We start from the raw sequence: 22,024 nt of genomic DNA, 5'->3' as shown, positions 1-22,024 counted from the left end.
GTGAAAGCTTTCTACTATATCAAGGTCTATTTGTAGTATGTTTCCATCATCAACTTAGTATTTTCTGGGAGATGTGAGGGTGAAGAAAAAAAAAAAAAGATGACTGAGTAAACAGACCTTCCCCAGACCGTGGAAGCACCCTCAGGACATGGGGCTTCAGTGACAGCTGTGAGTAACAGAGGGCACATCTTGGTTCTCTGCACTTCCTCAGTAAAGCAGGCAGGCCATTTGGAACATGCATGTGTGCATGCTTAGTTGCTAAGTTGTGTCTGGCTCTTTGCGACCCTATGGACTGTAGCCCACCAGGCTCCCCAGTCCATGGGTATTCTCCAGGTAAGAATACTGGAGTCGATTGCCTTGCCTTCCTCTAGGGGATCTTCCCAACCCACGGACTGAACCCACATCTCTCATGTCTCCTGCATTGGCAGGCGGGTTCTTTACCAGTTGTGCCACCTGGAAAGCCTGGCATTGGCAACAGTGAGTATCAAATACAAAGAGTGATGGGTCTATTTCTGTCTTCCCCACTAGAGCCTGCAACAATCATGTTGCCCAAGGAAGCAGCTATTGTTATCCAAGCTGGCACAAGGCACCCAGTGACACTAAACATAGAAAAGTTGAACAGTAAAAACTTTGTTCTATCTTGGACCACATATTTGCTTCTCACAACTCTTCACAGTAATAGATTAACTATTATGATCTTTATCTTTTGGTTCACAGATGTCTTGTTATTTTTTTGCATGTAAGTGGCAGAACCAAGACTTGAAAGCCAACCTGTCTCATCCTACAGCTCATTCTCTTTCAAGTCAATAGGTCTCACTGTTCCCTAATATTCACTGAAGTTGTCAAGGAGTGAATAGAAAAGGATTGACTAAATCTTGGGACCATCCCCCTCATGGATCAGCTTCTAGTCACTCCCTCTTCTGCATACAGTCTTTTCTCTCTCTGACTCTTGCTTATGTACGTGGCTCTAAGCATAACATTTTGTCAGAGGAAAGAGGAACGTAGGTAAAAAAGGAATAATAAAATTAAAAATAGAATAGAATAAAGTTGTTTGAAAGCCTCTGCAGTGCCTTAACAATGGAAGAAATATCTCTGTGTGTGTTTCCAACTTCAATTTATAGTTTGCTAAATACATAATTATGCTTAAGTTAGAAAACTACATAGCAATATTTCTATAAGTTGGGTTTAGCTATTGTTGCTTAATTTTTATTGCCTTTATATACAGTTCTAAGCACCCCTTCAGAGATGGCTAAATATAGGTTTTAGGGTAAGGAGGATACAGCATGCAATTATCATTGAATTCTGGTGCCCAGATTTAATTAATCTGGGAGAATTAATTAGGAGGAGAATTAATATGCTCCCCCCAAAGCAGCACCTCCTCACACCCACATATACTTCCCACCAGTTGCTGCCTTAACCAGCCTTCATCTATCCTGCATGCATGAACCACAACAGGAAGGAATTTCAGGTTACATAAAAGGACCCATAGTACCTCACCATCTCAGCGGGAGACTCCAGCAAATTCCATGTTGGGTTCCCAGTAAATAATGTGACTGTTCAGAATGACTTGGATATTTATATCAGATGCTACATACTTGTCAGGGCATGTTCTAATCGCTTAGCATGTGCATGCTAAGTCGCTTCAGTCATGTCTGACTCTTTGCAACCCTGTGGACTCCAGGCTCCTCTGTCCATGGGATTCTCCAGGCAAGAATACTGGAATGGATTGCCATGCCCTCCTCCAGGGGATCTTCCCAACCCAGGGATCCATATGGAGTCTCTTAAATATCCTGACTTGGCAGCTGTGTTCTTTACCCCAGCACCACCTGGGAAGCCCAAATAGGCTTACTCATTTAATCTTCACAACACTCCCTGAAGATTGCTACCTCACTGGCACCATTTTAAAGATGAAGCCCTTAGCATAGGCTTACTCATTTAATCTTCAAAACAATTCTCGAAGATTGCTAGCTCATTGGCACCATTTTAAAGATGAATAGAGACCCTGGTGGTCCAGTGGTTAAGAATACGCCTTGTAATGCAGGGGACATGGGTTCCATCCTTGGCTGAAAAAAGAGGATCCCACATGCTGAGGGGCAACTAAGCCTACGTGTCGTAACCACTGAGCACACCCACCACAACTAGAGAGTCCATGCGCTGCAGGGAAAGATCCCAAGAGCTGCAACTAAGACCCAACTCAGTCAAGTAAAAAAAAGTAAGAGTAAACTGAGGTACAGTGAGGTTTTGTAACCTGCTAGCTGCATGGGTATATTTGGGAGTCTCTGAACATTTGGATTCATGAATCCAGGCAAACTCAGAGTTCTAAGTCAAAATTTTGACTTCTTTACTGTGGGGGCTCAGCCAAAAACTTCACATGAAAATGAAATAGAGCTTGGTGAGGTGGGGAGGAGCGTGACTTGCCAAGATCTATTTTCTCAGCCCGATACACATATCAAGAAAAAACCAGGAATAGGCACCAGATCATTCTTCTTCAGCACAATCGAAGAAGAGTTTAATGAAAGATTTGGGGACACATTTTCTGACCCAGTGAGCACTCATTTTATAAAAGAGCAAGTCATGGGGGGATTTGTTAGGGTGACAGTTACTGCTGTGAATTCCAGCTTACTGTAAAACACAGTACTTTCCAGAGGCCTCTACTGCTGCTTCTTTGCGCAGTTCTTTTGGCCTACCCCCTTGGAGGCTTTTCTTACCCTAAGTCCCACATACTCACACTCACACTAACACTCACACGCACACACAAAAGAGATGGGAGAAGGCTTTCAGTGAACTCCCACAGAGCTCAACACAAAGGACTCAGAAATAACAATGCAGGACTTACCTTACTAAACACTGCTACTGCCAAGTCACGTCAGTCGTGTCCGACTCTGTGCAACCCCATAGACGGTGGCCCACCAGGCTCCCCCGTCCCTGGGATTCTCCAGGCAAGAACACTGGAGTGGGTTGCCATTTCCTTCTCCAGTTCATGAAAGTGAAAAGTGAAAGTGAAGTTGCTCAGTTGTGTCTGACTCTTCGTGACCCCATGGAAGCCTACCAGGCTGCTCCACCCATCAGATTTCCCAGGCAAGAGTACTGGAGTGGGTTGCCATTGCCTTCTCCTACTAAACCATGAAATGTACACATTACATGTAAAAATGTAACACTTTTAGGAGAAAGCACTGTGATTCATGATGTTTGCAGTTCTACTCTAACTGCATTTACAGCCCCACCTTTTCCAACATACAAGCCTCTCTTCCCCATGCCAATAAAAGAGCAAGACAGATATGCAAAGTTAGCAGCAAATTAAAGTCCACTTCATTTTTGCAATTATTTCATGCCTATTGCTATTGTTGGCTTTAATATATAATGTGGAGTGTTGATCTTTTCAATCACTCACTCAATACATGACTATATTTTACTACTGTGGAGCTCTCAGTTTATTCAAAAATAAAGTATTCAAAGATATAAAATATTCAGGGTATTATTAAATTGCTGAGTTGACTCCTTCCCTTGCCAAACACCTTGTTGCCTTTGAACAAACTGAACAATTTGTAAGAGAACAGCTGCCTCCTGACCTCTGTGTGTTATTCCCACTGATGTACCAGTCACACAATGAGAAGAAAAACACAGATATAAATCTGTTAATCCCACCATATAGGTTGGCTCTATTAACCACTTACTAACTTGTAGAACTACAACAAAGAATATCAGAAGAGAATTTTCTGGAGAACATCCTTTTTGGATAAATGTCTGATAATACGATTTTCTTTGTAGGACTTGTTGGGAATTGAAACGTAAGTGGAAATAAAAACATAGTTCTTATACTCAAAGAGCTTGTGAATTCAACAACGTGTATAACAGCCCTAAATTTCAGACAATAACCAAGCCTATTGTGAATGTATTTAAAATTCTTTTCATTCTGTCCTGTTTCTGTTTTTCATTCCAGCATAAACCTGTATCTGGTTTCACCAAGTGTACCTTGAGGCCAGTGCTTTATCACACATATTTTTGCATCCTCAATGACTTGATCACAGTAGGTCCTCAAAAATAAATGCTTAGTAAAATCTGTCTTCTGATGAGTATAATTTTCTAGGAAAGTGAAAGTGAAGTCGCTTAGTCTGACTCTTTGAGACCCCATGGACTGTAGCCCACCAGGATCTTCCATCCACGGAATTTTCCAGGCAAGAGTACTGGAGTACTTAGGTTGCCATTTCCTTTTCCATGGGATCTTCCTGACCCAGGGATCGAACCCAGGTCTCCTGCATTGCAGGCAGATGCTTTTACCATCTGAGCCACCACTTCTACATTCTGAACAAAATCAGAAACTGGAAATATATGATACATCATTTCTACTTAAACATAATGTAAGCAGGTGTGCTTTTTATTTTCAGGCTTTGCAGAGAGAAACCAATAAAAAAAAAAACCCTAAAAACAAAGAAACTCTGATGGCTTATCCTTAAATTGATTTGTCATTCAAATACCAATCAATCAACTTGTCTTTTTTAGTGAACCTGCTATTATAAGGCATTGCAAAAAGATGCCATCTCAGGCTTAGATACTGGTCATACACAGATGATTTAGACATACTTTCCTGCCTCATTCTACTAAAAAGATAAACCTAAACTATGTCAATAAATATTTAGTTCTAAAGATAGGGGGAGATCAGTGTACTGCAGCCAGAAATGTCAGAGCTGCTGGGAAGATGGGGCTCTAGGGACTTGAGGAACCCCAATTACAATCCCTGATCTCAAAAGTTAGAGTCAAAAGTCAGGGGAAAAGAAATATGAGCCATCATTCTGGTCCAAGAGAACCTGATGGACATACACACAGGTATTTGAAAACTCCTTCTGGGATCTCCCTGGGGTCCAGTGGTTTAGACTTTGCCATCTAATGTAGGGGCTGTGGGTTTGATCCCTAGTTGGGAGCTAAGATCCTACATGCCTCGGGGTCAAAAAAAACAAAACATAAAACATGTAATATTGTAACAAATTCAATAAAATATTTAAAAATACATGAAAGAATAAAAATTAAGATAAAATTTTTAAAAACATCTTCTTTTTCTTAGTTAAAAATTATTAATGAGAGTTGTAGAAAATAAAATGCTCTGTGTTTGTCACTGATAACATTTGCTAATTAGAGCAGTTAGTTTTACAGTGCTAATGTATGCCACAATAATTCTTACTAAAGAATAAATGCAGTGAAGGTATTTTCCAAATTTCTGCAACACCCAGGTTCTGTTTTCATAGGTAAATGATTAAAGAAGTTGTAAACACCTGCCTGCCAGCCAAGATACTACAATGATTCCCTCATTTGCTCTTCCTAAATATGAGTTATCTCTTCTAGTTCATATCATTTGGTCACTGATAGTGGCCACAGGTATTACTATGTGAGTTGATTGTGGCCTTAAGTATAATCACCTATTATTGGGGGCTACTAATTTAAGCCTGGTTTATAAGACCTGAGGGAATATTGTATTAACAAGATGAGCAAACCATAACCAAGGCTGCTCTGGTTCAAATTAAAATGCTGTTTGGTTGTTGTTCATCATTATGTGTGTTGAATATTGTGTCTTTACCTAAGGGATTATGTGAGGTTTGTAATATTTATAAAGAGAACAGCTACTCATCTCAGGGCCATTTCAAGAGTATGTATTATTTATTTCCTGATCTACCCCCTCCAATGTTCAATATCCTTTAAGAACTGTGATTAATAAAACATTCCAATTTGAACAGTGTGGGTTCTATTCACAAAACATGGTTATTCAGTCCATTTCTATGCAGACATCACCAGGGAGAGCACTTATCACCCAAAAATGCATAATCAACATCAGATATTTTGAATTAATGATTTTAGGGAGGAGGTTCATTAAACTCTTTGCTTCATCCCTAAGTGGGACTTCTCAATTAAGGATGAAGAGATTGGGAAATAGCAGCAACCTGCACATTAAAAATGGTGTGTCAAGCTCAGTTAAAGCTATGCTAAAGCCTTTCATTCAAGATCTGTCAAGAAATCATTATCATCTTTTCTTTTTCTTTTTTCTCTGAGTTTTATATAACTGAGGTTTAATGTATTATTAATAGAAGAAGAGGGATAAGGAATGCTAGACAGTTATTGTGCAGTGCAGCAGCAATTTTAGGTTTAGGTGGAAGCACTCAGAGTTATTTCTTCCATCTCAAATAAATGTAGGTGCCGGAGAATGGGGTCTGGTCTAATGTGAGCACGCAGAGCAGGTCAGAGCCACTGCCCTGCATGGAAACGTGTCCTGAGAGCAATTTACTTGTCCCTCATTTCACAAGATACATGGTACCACATCCATAAAAATATTTAATGTGGCCGTTTTAGGCATCAAATGGCACTTTGCATTCTAGTTAGAGATGGAACTGAAATGAAGCAAGCAAATCAATCAACAGGCTGTTATCAAACACCTGCCTTGTGCCCTCTACTGTTTCATTTGCTTCCAGAATGATGAAATGACCCCTGCCCAAGAGACCACTGCCATCTAGTTGGAATGTAATGTCAATGCAAAAGCTGTCATTCTTGTAACATTTCGGGCAGAGATTAAAGGTTAAGATTTAAAAAAAAAAAATAGAAACCTTGAATTTCCTCTTTGCTGACTAGAAGCTCTTAATCTACATGCTGAGGCTAGGGGAAGAGTCCCACCCCATCCACAACTCTTAGAGAAACTTAGAATAATTTGAATTCCGTTTATCCAATCACCCCAAAAATGCTTAAATGACTATTTTTCCTAGTCCATCAACATCAAATCCCTTCAACTTGCCTCTATTTATGTATTACTCTGTTCTGAATATTGAACAAAGGATGCCTGCTGGTATTTTGTAGCCTAATGATTTATCTAAAACGGCTACTGTCATAATAGTTTTTTAAAGTATAAGTAAGGGTTTAATGTTTGCAAAAAAGCATTAAACAGTGCTTTCCCATGAATATCTCATTTCACAGACACTACAGGATGAATTAACATAAATAATACATATTATTATAACCATTTGATAGATGAGGACAGTGAATACTTTAAATCAGCTTTCAATGCTAGTCAACAATGGAGGCAGGACTCTAACCCAGCTCTCAGTCTGTCTATATGTTTCTTTAATGGGTTCTCAGGCGTTTCGATTAATTTCTTCAATTAACCAAATAGAACCTTATAGAAATTTAAGTTAAAAATAAATAATATTCTTGGAGCAGGCACTATGGAGAACAGTACAGAGGTTCCTCAAAAAATTAAAAATGCAACTACTATGCAATCCAGCACTCTCACTTCTGGGTATATATCCAACAGACATGAAACAGGATATCAAAGAGGTATCTGGGCTCCCATGTTCACTGCAGCAATGTTCACAATAGCCATGACATGAAAACAACCTGATTGCCCATCCATAATGGAAACTCCAGTACTTTGGCCACCTCATGCGAAGAGCTGACTCACTGGAAAAGACCCTGATGCTGGGAGGGTTTGGGGGCAGGAGGAGAAGGGGACGACAGAGGATGAGACAGCTGGATGGCATGATCGACTCGATGGACATCAGTTTGGGTAAACTCCAGGAGTTGGTGATGGACAGGGAAGCTTGGCGTGCTGCGATTCATGGGGTCGCAACGAGTCGGACACGAATGAGCGACTGATCTGAACTGAACTGAATGGATGGATATATATATATATATATATAGTATATACTATTCTATTATGTATGGTATATAATATTCTATTTTATATACATGTGTGTTCACACACACACACACACACACACACACACACATATATAATATTCAGCCTTGGGAAAGAAGGAAGTCCTGCCATTTATGAAAATGTGCATGCATGGATCTGCAGGATATTATGCTAAGTAAAATAAGCCAATCAGAGGAAAACAAAGAATGCCTGGAATCTTCAATAAAAATTCAAATTCATAGATACAGTAAAAAAATAGTTGCCAGGGATGGCAGGGGAGGGAATTAGGAAGAGGCTGGTAAAAGGGTACAAATGTTCAGCTATAAGATGAGTAAGGTCTGAGGACATAAAGTATAACATGAAGACTATAGCTGATAACATTTAATTCCATAACTGAAATTTTAAGAGTGTCAAACTTAAATGTTCTCACCCAAAAAAGTAAAAAAAAGGTAAATATGTAAGGTGATGGCCTTGTTAATTAACAAGAGCTCAGGAATCTTCTTACAATGTATATCAGGCATCACAATGTCACTTTAAATATCGTACAGTTTTGTCAATTATGCCTCAGTAAAGCTGAAAAAATACTGTTACATGCTTACCATTAAGAAAATAAATAATACTTGTTGTTTGTCAAAATTGAGTATTCAACATATATATATATATATATATATGTATAATACATGAACCAAAGCCTGCCAGATTGTTACAGATGCTATCTATATCATAGCTTCTATAAAAGGGAAAAAGAGAAAATTTTACACATAGATCAATGCCACCTCACTCAATTTACACTGGACTGGTTTGTTTGCTAGATAGCAACATCTCAGAGAGATGGCCTGGGGCAAGCTCATCACTGAAAAGATATCTAGTTTTTATGATTTCAGCGATGGTCCTCTTAAGCAACAGTTTTGCAAAATGACTTTAATTCAGAATTTCAACTTATTTCGTGCATTTAGACAGCATCCTCTATGGTGCTGAGAATTTGACACAGCTATGGTGAACAAGAACTTCAGCTTCTGACTGAAATGAATGTGGCTAGAGAACCAGGTTGTATAAAACCAATCACAGACACAGCTGGGACTCCTTGGAGCTATCAGAAAATGGAATGGAGTCAGTGTTGCTTTGAAGAGCTTCTGACCTGGAGGCCAGACCCTATCAGCATGAGTCTGTTAGGGCAAATTCATGGCCCAGTGGTTTGATCCCACGTGTTGAGCACCCTTTAGAGAAGGTCTTGATCACATCCCAGAACATGAGAGAGCTGCAGGGCTATGTCAGAACAAGATCTGGTGGAGAATACACATGGGAATGTCGACCAACCTTTCCCACTTAGTCAAGTTTGTATTATCCCGTCAGAAAACAGGTACATGAGATTGAACAGAAGGGACATTGTTTGCCCATCTCTTTGCTTTGGATGTTCTTTTGCTCTAACTGGTTTTGTCAGTTTAGCTAACATTTTGGACCTGCCACGGGAACATGGCCTACATGGCTCAGGGGGATTGTGTGAGCAGAATAGGAAGCAGAAGATATCGAAGTCCATGATTTTAGATTGCTTTTGTGCTTAGACAATCAGATTCAAAATAAAATAACCAGAGATCCTAGCATTCTTTTCCCATAAGACACTGAAGAGTCCAGAAGTAGGTGGAAACCCACATCAAGATCTGTGGACCATGATAGAGCCCTGAGTCATTTCTTCCCCTTCATCTTCTAAGCAGGGACAAATGCTGTGATTTTTAAACTGTTCTCACATGTGACTTTGGAATTAAATGGAATTAGTTAATATCATAGCAAACACGGGAATTATAAAGCTACCTCCAATTCTATTCCTCCAACAGCCATTAATCACAGTCAAGAACTCTGCACTGAGGGAGCAGGGGAAAGTACAACCTCTGTTTCCTCTTAATCTCCAGCCTCTTGCTGATTCCACCTAGTGGTTCCATTCAAAGTGGAACAAGAGAGCATGGGTTCTAGTTGAAGCATTCCTTAGACATTCGGTTCAGTTCAGTTGCTCAGTCGTGTCTGACTGTTTGGGAGCCCATGAATTGCAGCACTCCAGGCCTCCCTGTCCATCACCAACTCCTGGAGTTCACTCAAACTCACGTCCATCGAGTTGGTGATGCCATCCAGCCATCTCATCCTCGGTCGTCCCCTTCTCCTCCTGCCCCCAATCCCTCCCAGCATCAGAGTCTTTTCCAATGAGTCAACTCTTTGCATGAGGTGGCCAAAGTACTGGGGCTTCAGCTTTAGCATCACTCCTTCCAAAGAAATCCCAGGGTTGATCTCCTTCAGAATGGACTGGCTGGATCTCCTTGCAGTCCAAGGGACTCTCAAGAGTCTTCTCCAGCACCACAGTTCAAAAGCATCAATTCTTCGGTGCTCAGCTTTCTTCACAGTCCAACTCTCACATCCATACATGACCACTGGAAAAACCATAGCCTTGACTAGATGGACCTTTGTTGGCAAAATAATGTCTCTGCTTTTTAATATTTATCTAGGTTGCATCTAGAGGCTATCCTTAGACATTAGCCTCTTGGAATTCAGGGAAGGACCAAAACGAGTGAAGCCTGGCAAACTAACACAGCACCCACACCCCACAGGTCTTTGAAAGGCTTCATGAAATAGGATGATTTTAAAAACGTTGATATATATCAATTATATATTAACTGTGAATCTCAATCCTCAAATTTCTTTTTCTATGCTCATTTCCTAGATGTGTCGTCCAATCTCTTGGCTTTAAATACCATCTATATTTTGATGACTCTCAAATTTTCCCTGACCTTTTCCTGAGTTCCAGCTGTGAACTTGACATTGCTATGAAGAGGTCTCAAAAGTCACCCAATCGCAACAGGAATCAAATATATCACACCAGCTCCACCAACATCTGGCTGAGTCATCCTTCCTCGTTCCTTATTTCAGAAAGTATTAACATTATTCCACCAGAGGCTCACGTCAAATGCCAGTGAGTCATCCTTACATTCTTTTTCTTACTCCTCATTTTCAAGTCATTTGCAAGACTACATTCAAAATCTACCCTAAATTTAACTACATCTTCCCTATGATACAATGACCAAGTTCAAGATTAGCCCATGGCACATGCCTCCAAACTTCTCTCTCTGCTCTATTTTGTTCTCTCCCACACCCAGCAGAGTTATTTCTTCATAGATTGGTAACTGTTGTCTTTTATTTTTTCAAGATTTTTTTTTGACATAGACCATTTAAAAAGTATTCATTAAATTTGTTACAATGTTATTTCTGTTTTATGTTTTGGTCTTTTGGTCATGATGCATGTAGGATCTTCAGTTCAGTTCAGTCACTCAGTTGTGTCCAGCTCTTTGCGACCCCATGAATCGCAGCACGCCAGGCCTCCCTGTCCATCACCAACTCCCAGAGCTTACCTTAGTTCCCCAAAAAGGGATCGAACTTGTACTCTCTGCATTGGAAAGTGAAGTCTTAACCACTGGATCATCAGGGAAGATTCCTTCCCAGCTCTTTTAAAGTAACTATTGTCTTTTAAAAGATCTATTGGCTATTGTGCTCATAGTAGATTTTAAACTTCTGATCCTTGGCTTCCTAGGGCTCAGGTGATCTGGCACTTTCCTATCTCTAAGAACTCATTTTTACTCTTCTCTTCATTTATTTTACATTCACTCCAGTGGCCACCTTGCTGTTTTTCAACAACACCAAGGTTATTTCAGTTTCATGATGTTGTCACTTGTCTTCTGCCTGCAATGCTTTGTCCTTGGGTTTCTTTTGGATCACTCTCTACCTCTGTTTTCATATCCCTTCCCAAATGTTACCTCTGGGTCTTTCTCAGCTTCCTCAATTTTAAAACAATCTTTCAGCTTTTTTTGATATTACTTTTTGAAATTATATCATATATCAAATCATACTCTATATTTAAGGGCTGTTTCTCAATTACAAGACAAGCTCAATCAAGGAGATTTGTGTGTGTGTGTGCGTGTGCTGAACCACATAAGTCAGTAAATAGTAGCTGCTCTAAATATATTTTTCACTGACTAAATGAAATAATTTTCTATGTCTAGCGATATATATATATGTGTATATATATATATAAATATATTTACAAGATATTTTCTGCAACAATACACTTTAATCCAGCATCAGTCTGGCCAAAACTGGGCTCAGATATCCTCCCCTACTGCTACCTTTGTCCTAGAGAAGCTGGAAAAGAAAAACAAAAACTTAAAACCCAGACTATTTCAGGAAACCATACATCTGTTTTTAACTTTTCCACACTACTCCATAATTCTATCCTATTGGACTGAAATAATTTTCTTATTTATAAGGACATGTTTACTGAGGCCAAGAGCAGTAAGTCCTACTATTCTATCATTTGTAATAATAAATGCAAAATCTTGGTGTATGTGTATGATTATTAGTGAGTGAGATAGGATTATAGGCTTGTATAGACAACACACAGCATTCGTGGGCATTTCTGGGAGGGCAGTCGTATAAGAGAGAAGCAGAGGAAAAATCAGTGTGACTGTGAACAAACAGTCACACCGCTTTGGTGGGGATGGACTGTAAAAACCTGAGCTGACAGACATTGTCAGGACCAAGGTCTGAGTCAAGCTTTGCTAAGCCTACTCCATACAAGCTTGTCTGTTTACCACCAAAGTCACTCAGTATTATCTTCCTGCTGCTGCTGCTAAGTCGCTTCAGTCGTGTCTGACTCTGTGCGACCCCATAGATGGCAGCCCACCAGGCTCCCCCGTCCCTGGGATTCTCCAGGCAAGAACACTGGAATGGGTTGCCATTTCCTTCTCCAATGCAAGAAAGTGAAAAGTGAAAGTGAAGATGCTCAGTCGTGTGGGACTCTTAGCAACCCCATGGACTGCAGCCTTCCAGGCTCCTCCGTCTATAGGATTTTCCAGGCAAGAGTACAGCCACTAAAGTGACACTTAACAGAAGTGTTCTCCCAGATTCTCCCAGTGAGTTTCAGGGAAAATAAATGGAACCATCACTACATTTCTTGAGGAGACCAGAAAGGGGAGCTCTCACACACATACAGTAAAGAGTTCAACCAGGAAGAGACAAACAAACCTTGCATCTCCAGCAAGAAGTGACAAGGTACTACCCCTAGCGGGAAGAGGAAAGATTTTCTCCTTGCCTGGTAACATTTAGCCAATGGGAGACTATCACAACTCAGCCAATAAAAAGCCACTATATACTGAACTCACAAGTTTCCTCCAATGGACTTTTTGCTTATAACAGCATCTCCTAACTTACCCTTCTCCTGTATTAAAAAACAGTTTCCTATCCTTAGGCTTTCCTGAACTTGAGTGTGGTTTACCATAGATGTATGTCCCAATTGTAATTCTTTGCTGCTCCTGAAAAAAAAATTTTTTTTTTTTTTTTGCTGGTAAAATTACTGGCTGTTTTATGGTTTTAGGTTAACATTTCCTTTCTTAGTAATCCCAAAGTGTTTTGCTTGTACCTCTTTTATGGCCTTTACTATGTTTAATTAGTTACACACAATTGAGAAGCAATTATTTGATGGCAGGGACTGTCTCATGGTTCCCCCATCAGTCAAGCATACAGTCTTGTCCATTGGAAGTGCTCAAAATACACCAAATAAACGGATGATTCCAGAGGTATAACTTGTCTTAATAAAAATTAATAAACATGGCAGACCTAACTTCAAGACTAAACTCAAGTTACAAACAGAGAAATCAGTTTTGCACTGGCAGATTTCAGCAATAATGTCTCCTTCAACAAGATTTCACTTTTAGAAGGGACAGTGGTTCTCCATTCAGCAACATGTCTCACCTAGCAGAGTGCTGAGCCCAGATATAGAGTCACCATTGATTTTTCAGATCAATGGACACAGCACTGTTAGTGTACACAACAAGATAATCAACACTTCAAGGTGTTTGTTTTAAAGAATGAAAGCAATTTTTCACACCTTGGCTCTAGTCTTTACTAGCTATACAAATCATTTTAGGTTTTTTAATTCTCTCTTAGGCTTAGTTTCCTCATCTATAAAGTGAGAATAATGTCCCAACAATTATGATGATTATGCATGGAATAAATTATAAAATACCTGTGAATTTCTTTTGCAGAAATAGCTCTGTATGCTATGAAGTATACCACATATGTATGCAGAATTATCATTGTAGCAGACTGCTCTTCTCTCTCTGCTAGCACAACCCCTTTCCTCTTTAATCTGGTAAATAAATCTGCCCCTTCAACACCCAATGTTGCCTCTGATCTGCCACAATAGTGAAATTTACTTGTGCTTCTGCCTCCAGAATTCTAAAATATTATTTACTTATTTTTTTGCTGAAGAGAGATTCTTGACTCTTAAACTAACAGTCAACATTCTTCCCCAGGATTTCTTCCTCTGGATTTTGTACATAAAATTAAAGGAAAAAAGGTGTATTTTGCTGTAGCAGATTATTAAAACTCAGGTTATTTGAATTTGGGATCTGCTATAGATGAAATGTTTGTGACCCTCTTGCAAATTAATATTTTAAAACTGATATTCAGCGACTCTGCTGGTGACCCAGTGGTTAAAACTCTGTGCTTCCAGTGCAAGGGGCTTGGATTTGATCCCTGGTCAGGAAACTGAGATCCTACATGATGCAGAGTAGCCAAAAAATAAGAACAAGCAAAAAAACCACCCAGAACAGTGTTGTTTAAAATAAAAAAAAAAAAGGACGAACACCCAATGTAATGTTATTTGGATATGGGTCTTTGGGAGTTAATTAGGTAATGAGGGTAATGCCCCTATGATGGAATTTTTGCTCCTTAAAGGAGACCTCAGAGATCTTCCTCACCCCTTCTGCCACACAGAAGGACACAGAGAGGACACAGAGAGAAGATGGTCACCTATAAACTGGTAAGTGGGCTCTCAAAAGCTACTGAATCTGCTGGCAACTTGATCTCAGACTTCCAGCCTCTGGAACCTTGAAAAATAAATTTCTGCTCCTAGTAAGCCAACCAGTCTATGGTATTCTGTTTATCAACCCTAATGGACTAATAGACTCATGGTACTAAGTTATTTCATGTGGACTAAGAAGCAGGAAGAAAGAGCTGACAGAAAGAGAAAGGATGAAGTGAGTAAAAAAAGTAGATGTGAAAATGAAGATGATTGTAGACACTCTAGGATGTCTCCATTAATTGGCCCCTTGTTCCCCCAACTCTGTAACCTGTTCTCAAATTTAATATTTTAATTTGTATGTTTGATTCTTTTTTATTATAATGTATTTATGGGAGTCTGGGAATTCTATTAATAACTCACAATTATCATTTATACCAGATTACCTATTCAGGTAAATGGACAAACAGGCCAAAATTTAAGGGCTACCTGGAGCAGGCTCATTGACCTAGGTGCTGGTTTCAATGTTCATAGTACATAAAGAGTGCCCAGAACAGATTTTCTGAAAATGTAAAAATTAGATGATTTACAGTGTGGGGTTGTACTGTATCTGGACAATTTTTTGGCCTTAGTTAATAGTCAGGTGGTGGACAATGGTGAGTAAATACAGTGTATGGTTGAATCCTTTCGGTGTTTACCTGAAACTATCACAACATCGTTCATTGGCTACACCCCAATACAAAATAAAAAGTTAAAAAAAGGAAGATACACATAGGGTAAAACACTTAACAAAGAAAAATATATACTCACTTTGGAAAATTCCAGGTAGACTTCTCATGCTGCTGCAACTGCTGCTAAGTCACTACAGTCATGTCCGACTCTGTGCGACCCCATAGAGGGCAGCTCACCAGGCTCCCCTGTCCCTGGGATTCTCCAGGTAAGAACAATGGAGTGGGTTGCCATTTCCTTTTCCAATGCATGAAAGTGAAAATGAAGTTGCTCAGTCATGCCCAACTCTTAGCGACCCCATGGACTGCAGCCCACCAGGCTCCTCTGTCCATGGGATTTTCCAGGCAAGAGTACTGGAGTGGGGTGCCATTGCCTTCTCTGAGACTTCTCATAGGAAGTGCTATTTAAGCTGTGTCTTGAAAGTGGAATAGTAGGCATCTGAGCAGAATGGCTATAACGGGAGACCATATGGAGTCTGCAGGCAGGTACACTGGTTCCATATTATTGAAGTGCAGTGGGAGGAGATGGGTCAGACATAAGGGCCTGAAGAGATAGGGATCACTGAATGGTTATAAATGTGAGAGAGAAATATTGTGTGACCTCATTTTTAATGAACCATCTTGGCAACTGTGTAAATAAAGTGTGTCACAGACTTCCCTGGTGGCCCAGTGGTTAAGACTCCATCTGCCAATGCAGGGGACATGGGTTCGATCCCTTGTCCAGGAGGACCCCATGTGTGTATGTGTGTGTTCAGTCACTGCATCAAGCAAGATCCCATATCCTCAGAGATATTAAGCCCAAGTGTCACAACTACTGAGCCTGTGCTCTAGAGCCCTTGAGCCCCAAACACAAAGCCCTTGTGCTGCAACTACTGAAACCCACATGCCTAGAGCCTAAACTCCAAAACGAGAGAAGCCACTGCAGCGAGAAGCCCGTGCACCACAACTAGAGAGCAGCTGCCTCTCGCCGCGCCTGGAGAAAGCCCACACCCAGCAGTGAAGGCCTGGAGCAGCCAAAGATAAATAAATTAATTAATTGTTTAAAAGGAAACTACATCAGGAACTGGACCAAGGGGAAGTAGGAAGAGAAACGCTCAAGGGTACCGCCAAAGGTGACGGTTTACTAGACTAGAGAGTATATCACAAGTAATAGAAAACTACGGTAAAAGTCAAAACTAAGAGCTTATTAGTTATCACTGAATAATCTCAAGAAAACATAGAGAATTGCAATCCATAAGTTTCTTCTGATTTAGTTTTTGAGAGTGAACAAGATAAAAGTTAAAGGATGACTACTTGGCTTCTGATAGGGAGTTTAGATGTATAATGGTGTTGCTCAGTGAATGAAGAAACACAAAAAAGAAAATCACATTTGGGGATGAATGGAAAGTTGAATTTAAACTATGTTCATTTTAAAGTTCGTGTGGTATATCCAATTAGAAATGATCACCAGCAATTTATAACCAAGTCTGAAGCTGAGAAGACAAATTAGTTAGGGCTAGAAATACTGATAATAGGTGTCATTACCATGTAGGTGATATTAAAGTCAGAAGAATCAATTCTGTCCCTGAGGATTGGAGAGCATATAGGCCTGTAGATTCTGGATTCAACTCTTGGGATGCTAGTATTTAAAGCAGGAGCATGAAAATAGATGTCAATGAAAAGGAGATGTGAGTATGTCCTTGGTTCTATAACCTTGACTCTGGTTGTTAATTCACCTGTCTTTTCTGCATAAATCATTCAGTGTTCACTTATTTCATTTACAAATGAATATACCTACTGATAGTTTGGGCTTCCCAGGTGGCACAGTGGTAAAGAATCTTCCCACCAGTGCAGAAGATGCAAGGGATGTGGGTTTGATCCCTGGGTCAAGAAGATCCCCTGGAGAAGGAAATGGCAACCCCCTCCAGTATTCTTGCCTGGAGAATCCCATGGACAGAGGAGCCTGGTGGGCTACAGTCCATGGAGTGGCGAAGGGTTGGACCCAACTGAATGACCGAGCATGCGCTCACACACACACACACACACACACACACACACACACACTGATACTTTGGTTTTCAGTGTCTAGACCAGGGAAAGCTAAAGGAGAGGTTAATTTAGGATTTGAGAACTTCAAATTCAGATTCTGAGATCTAAGAAATTCAAAAGAGAATCTGTGTTCTTATCAGTCTGGGTTGCTTCCCTTTGTTTATTTCACTACTTTTCAACTTGTGCAATCAATCAATGAACTTGTGTAATCAACCAATGAATTAACCAACCAAATGTACTTATCGGTAATATGTTTCTCCTTCTCTTGCTCATGGCTGTGAGGAATGTGGGGGAGTAACAGAGTCTAGTTTCCATTATCCAGGAGTTTGAAGTCAGGTAGGCTATTTAAAATCATGAGCATAAACTCTCAGCTGCAGTGTGTACGCTCACCATGAGTCCTTCCAGGACAGGAAGCGTTCCTGTACGTGATGTCCACTCAGTTCCTTAAGAGCTCTTGAGGATCCTGAATGAGCTGAAGCTTCTGCTCCTCTACTCTACTCTACTGCACACCCAAGTGAAGTCACTCAGTCGTGTCCAGACTCTTGTGACCCTGTGGACTGTAGCCTACCAGGCTCTTCCATCCATGGGATTTTCCAGGCAAGAATACTGGAATAGGTTGCCATTTCCTTCTCCAGGAGATCTTCCTGACCCAGGGATTGAACCCGGGTCTCCCGCATTGTAGACAGACTCTTTACCATCTGAGCCACCAGGGAAGTACCCAAGGTAGAGGGAATAACAACTAAAACCTCAAAGAAATTTTGTTGGGAGCTGTCTACCTTAAGATCTCCAGAAGCCACATTGGGTATCTTTGGAAAAGGCCCTTAACTTCCTAGAACTGACCTGACACTGATATGACTTTTCAATGAACCAGTCTCTGTAATTACTGAGACCTTCCACTGTACTCAGTCCTAGTTCTACTATTCTTTAATAATTGGGGCCTAAAAAGACTGATGATGCCCTACCCACAGTTATATGCTCCCAGTCTCACTTAAAAAGAACAGACTAAATGATATTATGCTGACAAATAATTTTCAAAATCATAGTAACTTAGCTAAATTTATTTTTCTCTCTCCTAAATTCTGCTACGAGGTCATGGAACTCTTTCTCTGTGCAGTGATCTTGGACTCTCTATTTTGACATTTCCATTTCAGCACATGGTCTTCAAGGTTGTCACACTAGAGGGAAAACTGGAGGGTCATGCATTGTCTCTTAAATGCCTTGGCTCAGAAATGTCACCTCTGCTTGTGTTTTATTGGCTAAAACTCATCATCTGTCCCTGGTGACTGTAAAGGGGGCTGAGAGTGATGGAGGAGCTCACGAAATATTCGGTTTACATGACTGTCTCTTCCATACCATTATTTTAGGTGAGAACTAAGACTTAAAAGTTGTGTAAAGTATAGAAGAGCATTCATTTGTTCATGTCTTCAACTCCATTTACTCTCCTCTCAGCATTAAGTGTCTGATTTTACAAAGGGTGCGGAAGATAAATACACTAATTAGGTTTCCTTTTTAAGTTGTTTAATGCCTAGCAACACTAATTTCATAGGATTGAAATCACTGAGAGAAAAGAGATCTATTTCTTTCTCTCTCTTTTTTTTTTTTGGCCATGCAGGGTGGCATGTGGGATCCTAGTTTCCTGAACAGGGATCCAACCTGTATCCCCTCAATTGGAAGCATAGACTTAACTACTGGATTGCTGGGGAAGTCTGAGATCTATTTCTATTTGTTTGTTTGTTTAACAATCCCAGGGGGTAGTAAAACAACAGCTGTTTGATAAATGTTATCTAATTATACTTCCTTCAGCTTTTTGTTTAAATATTTCCTTCTCCACAAAGCATTCCCTGATCATCCTATTTTAAACTACACAGTTCTCAATCCCTTCTTCTCTTTGTTACAATTTAGTTTTCTCCAAAGTACATATTACTCTGATATTTGCCTATTGTCTCATTCCCCACAATACACTTAAAGAATACAAAGGTATTTGCTTTTTGAATTCAGTGCTATTTCAAAACTCCCATAATAATACCTAGAATTCACTAGGCTCAATAAAGATTTACTGTTAAGTGAGTGAAGAAGACTTTGGCCACCTGATGCAAAGAGCCAACTCATTGGAAAAGACCCTGATGCTGGGAAAGATTGAGGGCAAGAGGAGAAGGGGATGACAGAGGATGAGATGGTTGGATGGCATCATCGACTCAATGGACATAAGTTTGAGAAAACTCCAGGAGATAGCGAAGGGCAAGGAAGCCTGGCGTGCTGCCGTCCATGGAGTCCCTAAGAGTCAGACACAATGGAGTGACTGAACAGCAACAACAATGGGTGAAGAAAATGAACATAATATAAGAGAAGTAGAAGTGGGGAAAGATCAGAAGTTAGGAGAGAGCTCTACTTTCAAAGGCCTGGAGGTCAAGGAAGGTTTGCTGGAAAGCAGGTGTATTGGTATGCATAAAGATTTTCCAGGAAGTGCCCATCAAAACATGGTGGCCATCAGGATGAGTGATCAAGTGGTTGGTGGATGAGTGTGAACAGAGGAAAGTTACTCTGGAGCCTCAGTGACTTCATACTTTGCTCACTAGCTCAAGGGTGACATGAAATTCTTATATTAGCATCAATCATAAAGCTTCAAGAAATTCTCCAAGATCCCAGGAAGACTGAAAAAAGTGCCCCCTTCACTTCTGCAGAAACAATTGCTTCAAGAATTCACCTGAGTGAGCAAGCTCAAGGTCAAGAAGTAGGTTATGAGGGTGATTGTTGTTATTTTTGTTTATCTCTTTGTTTTTGTGAGAACTCAGCTGAGTAAGTGAAGCAGAACAAAAACACACTAATAGGATGGCTGGAAATGATAAAAACCTAAGCGTCCTTCAAGAGCCAGCATAAATATATCCCCTCCTTGTTTGATCAGTTCACTCTCTTCCTGAGGCATGTGTATCATATTCCAGGCACTTCTGTTTAGGGTATAGATAAATTTGCCAAAAAATCAATTAACTGAGTACTCAATGTAAAAAGTGAATGATTTGTTTAAAGTACAAATATGCTGATTATAATCTGTAACAGGAATGTATAGCAGTACTAACAGTGTTTAAAAAACTGTCCTGCTTTTTGTGCCTAGAACATAGCTGACCCAGTGCTGAGAACCTAGCTGACACCCAACATGTGCTCAAGGACTGAAATTTGGAGTTCAAATCTGTAGGTAAAAATAGCCTTATTACTGTTTCCTTTGAAAGCCATGTTCCTAAGTCAAAAGCCTGAAAACAACAACCTCCCAGAAGATGGTAGCAGACACGGCAAAGCATCAAGCAGTGTGTTCATTTTTTGTTTCTGATTTGTTGTTCACAGACAGTAGTTATGCATTAACTGGTTTTATTTTTACACTGGAATTCTGTGCCCTCTGTGCAAGATGTAGAAGTTAATTGGCAGCTAACTCACGTTGATGACAACTTCGGTGTGCTTGAGGGACATATTTTTGTAAATTGCCACATTTTTGATAGATTTTTTACCATGACTGGTTTACGTATAGATTGTTATTACACTCCAGCAGGATTCACTGGCTCTGCTCTGTGCAGATGATGGGGGTAGAAACTTACGCTCTCTTACTTCTTAGCAACAATGATAATAGCAATGTAGATGCAGTGTGTGTTTTCACAGCACAGCAAAGAAAGAAGAAACCCAAGAGAGTCCACACAGCCATCGGAGCATTTACTGTGAAACTAGAACAAAGTACTATAATTTCAAAGATGCTGTTAAAGGCATCTTGCCTTACAGAGAGGCACTGAAGAACACATCCATTAGACATGAACTTTTGTTAGATCTATGAGCAGGCTTCTCTCTAACAGAGGTCAATAATGTTGTTTTCAGGCTGCTTTCTGCCTGAAAGCAGTTACAACAGCTTTGCTAAATCCCAAGGAACTGTATTCCCAGTGGTTACATGAAGCCTGATTCTGAGAGCACTGAATAGCTTTCATTTCCAATTCCAATGCTAACCTAAAACTGGGAAGAATCCCTACCCTTCTCAGGGGCTGTGTTTTCTCATCTTTAAAAAGAGAGGGAGAGAGAGAACCACATGATCAGTTGACAGTTGGACTCTCAATTAAATTCCTCTTGGATAAGTGTGAAGTCTTGGGTAGTATGTGTGAAGAGGAGGTGGGTGGTAGAAAAATATGATGTCTCAAGATGTTAATGGTAGAGTTTGGGGCAATTTAGGCTTCCTTGGTAGTTCAGACCTTACAGAATCTGCCCACAATGCAGGAGACCTGGGTTCAATCTCTGGGTCAGGAAGATCCCCTTGAGAAGGAAATGGCAACCCACTCCAGTACTATTGCCTGGAGAATTCCACGGGCAGAGGAGCCTGCATGCTGCAGTCCATAGGGTTGCAAAGAATTAGACATGATTGAGCAGCTAACACACTGGGGGAAATTTAGTCTTCCTCAGAAATTTATAAAGCACTGACTACACACAGGGTTCTAACTGAATGAGAAGGGCTGGTAGAGCTGGCAGAAGAGCTCATTGCTTTTAAGCTTCCCAAGTACAGAAGGGAACTCTGGCAGGTGGTCTTTTCATTTACAGAAATTCCTTATCCATCTCACTGCCAAGAAATGAACTGTTATTATAGTAAAAGCATTTCTACTATTAAAACTTACTCTATAAAGCTTAATAAAGACAGTTATTTTGACTGAAAAAAAATTAAACATCGTATCATTCATCTACCTGTTTTTAAAAAAGTATTTCCTTATGTATCTACCTATTTGTTTCTCTTTGGCT

Source organism: Oryx dammah, unplaced genomic scaffold, assembly GCF_014754425.2.
Source record: "Oryx dammah isolate SB20612 unplaced genomic scaffold, SCBI_Odam_1.1 HiC_scaffold_25, whole genome shotgun sequence".
Lineage (NCBI taxonomy): Eukaryota > Metazoa > Chordata > Mammalia > Artiodactyla > Bovidae > Oryx > Oryx dammah.
This window is presented reverse-complemented; position numbering follows the sequence as displayed.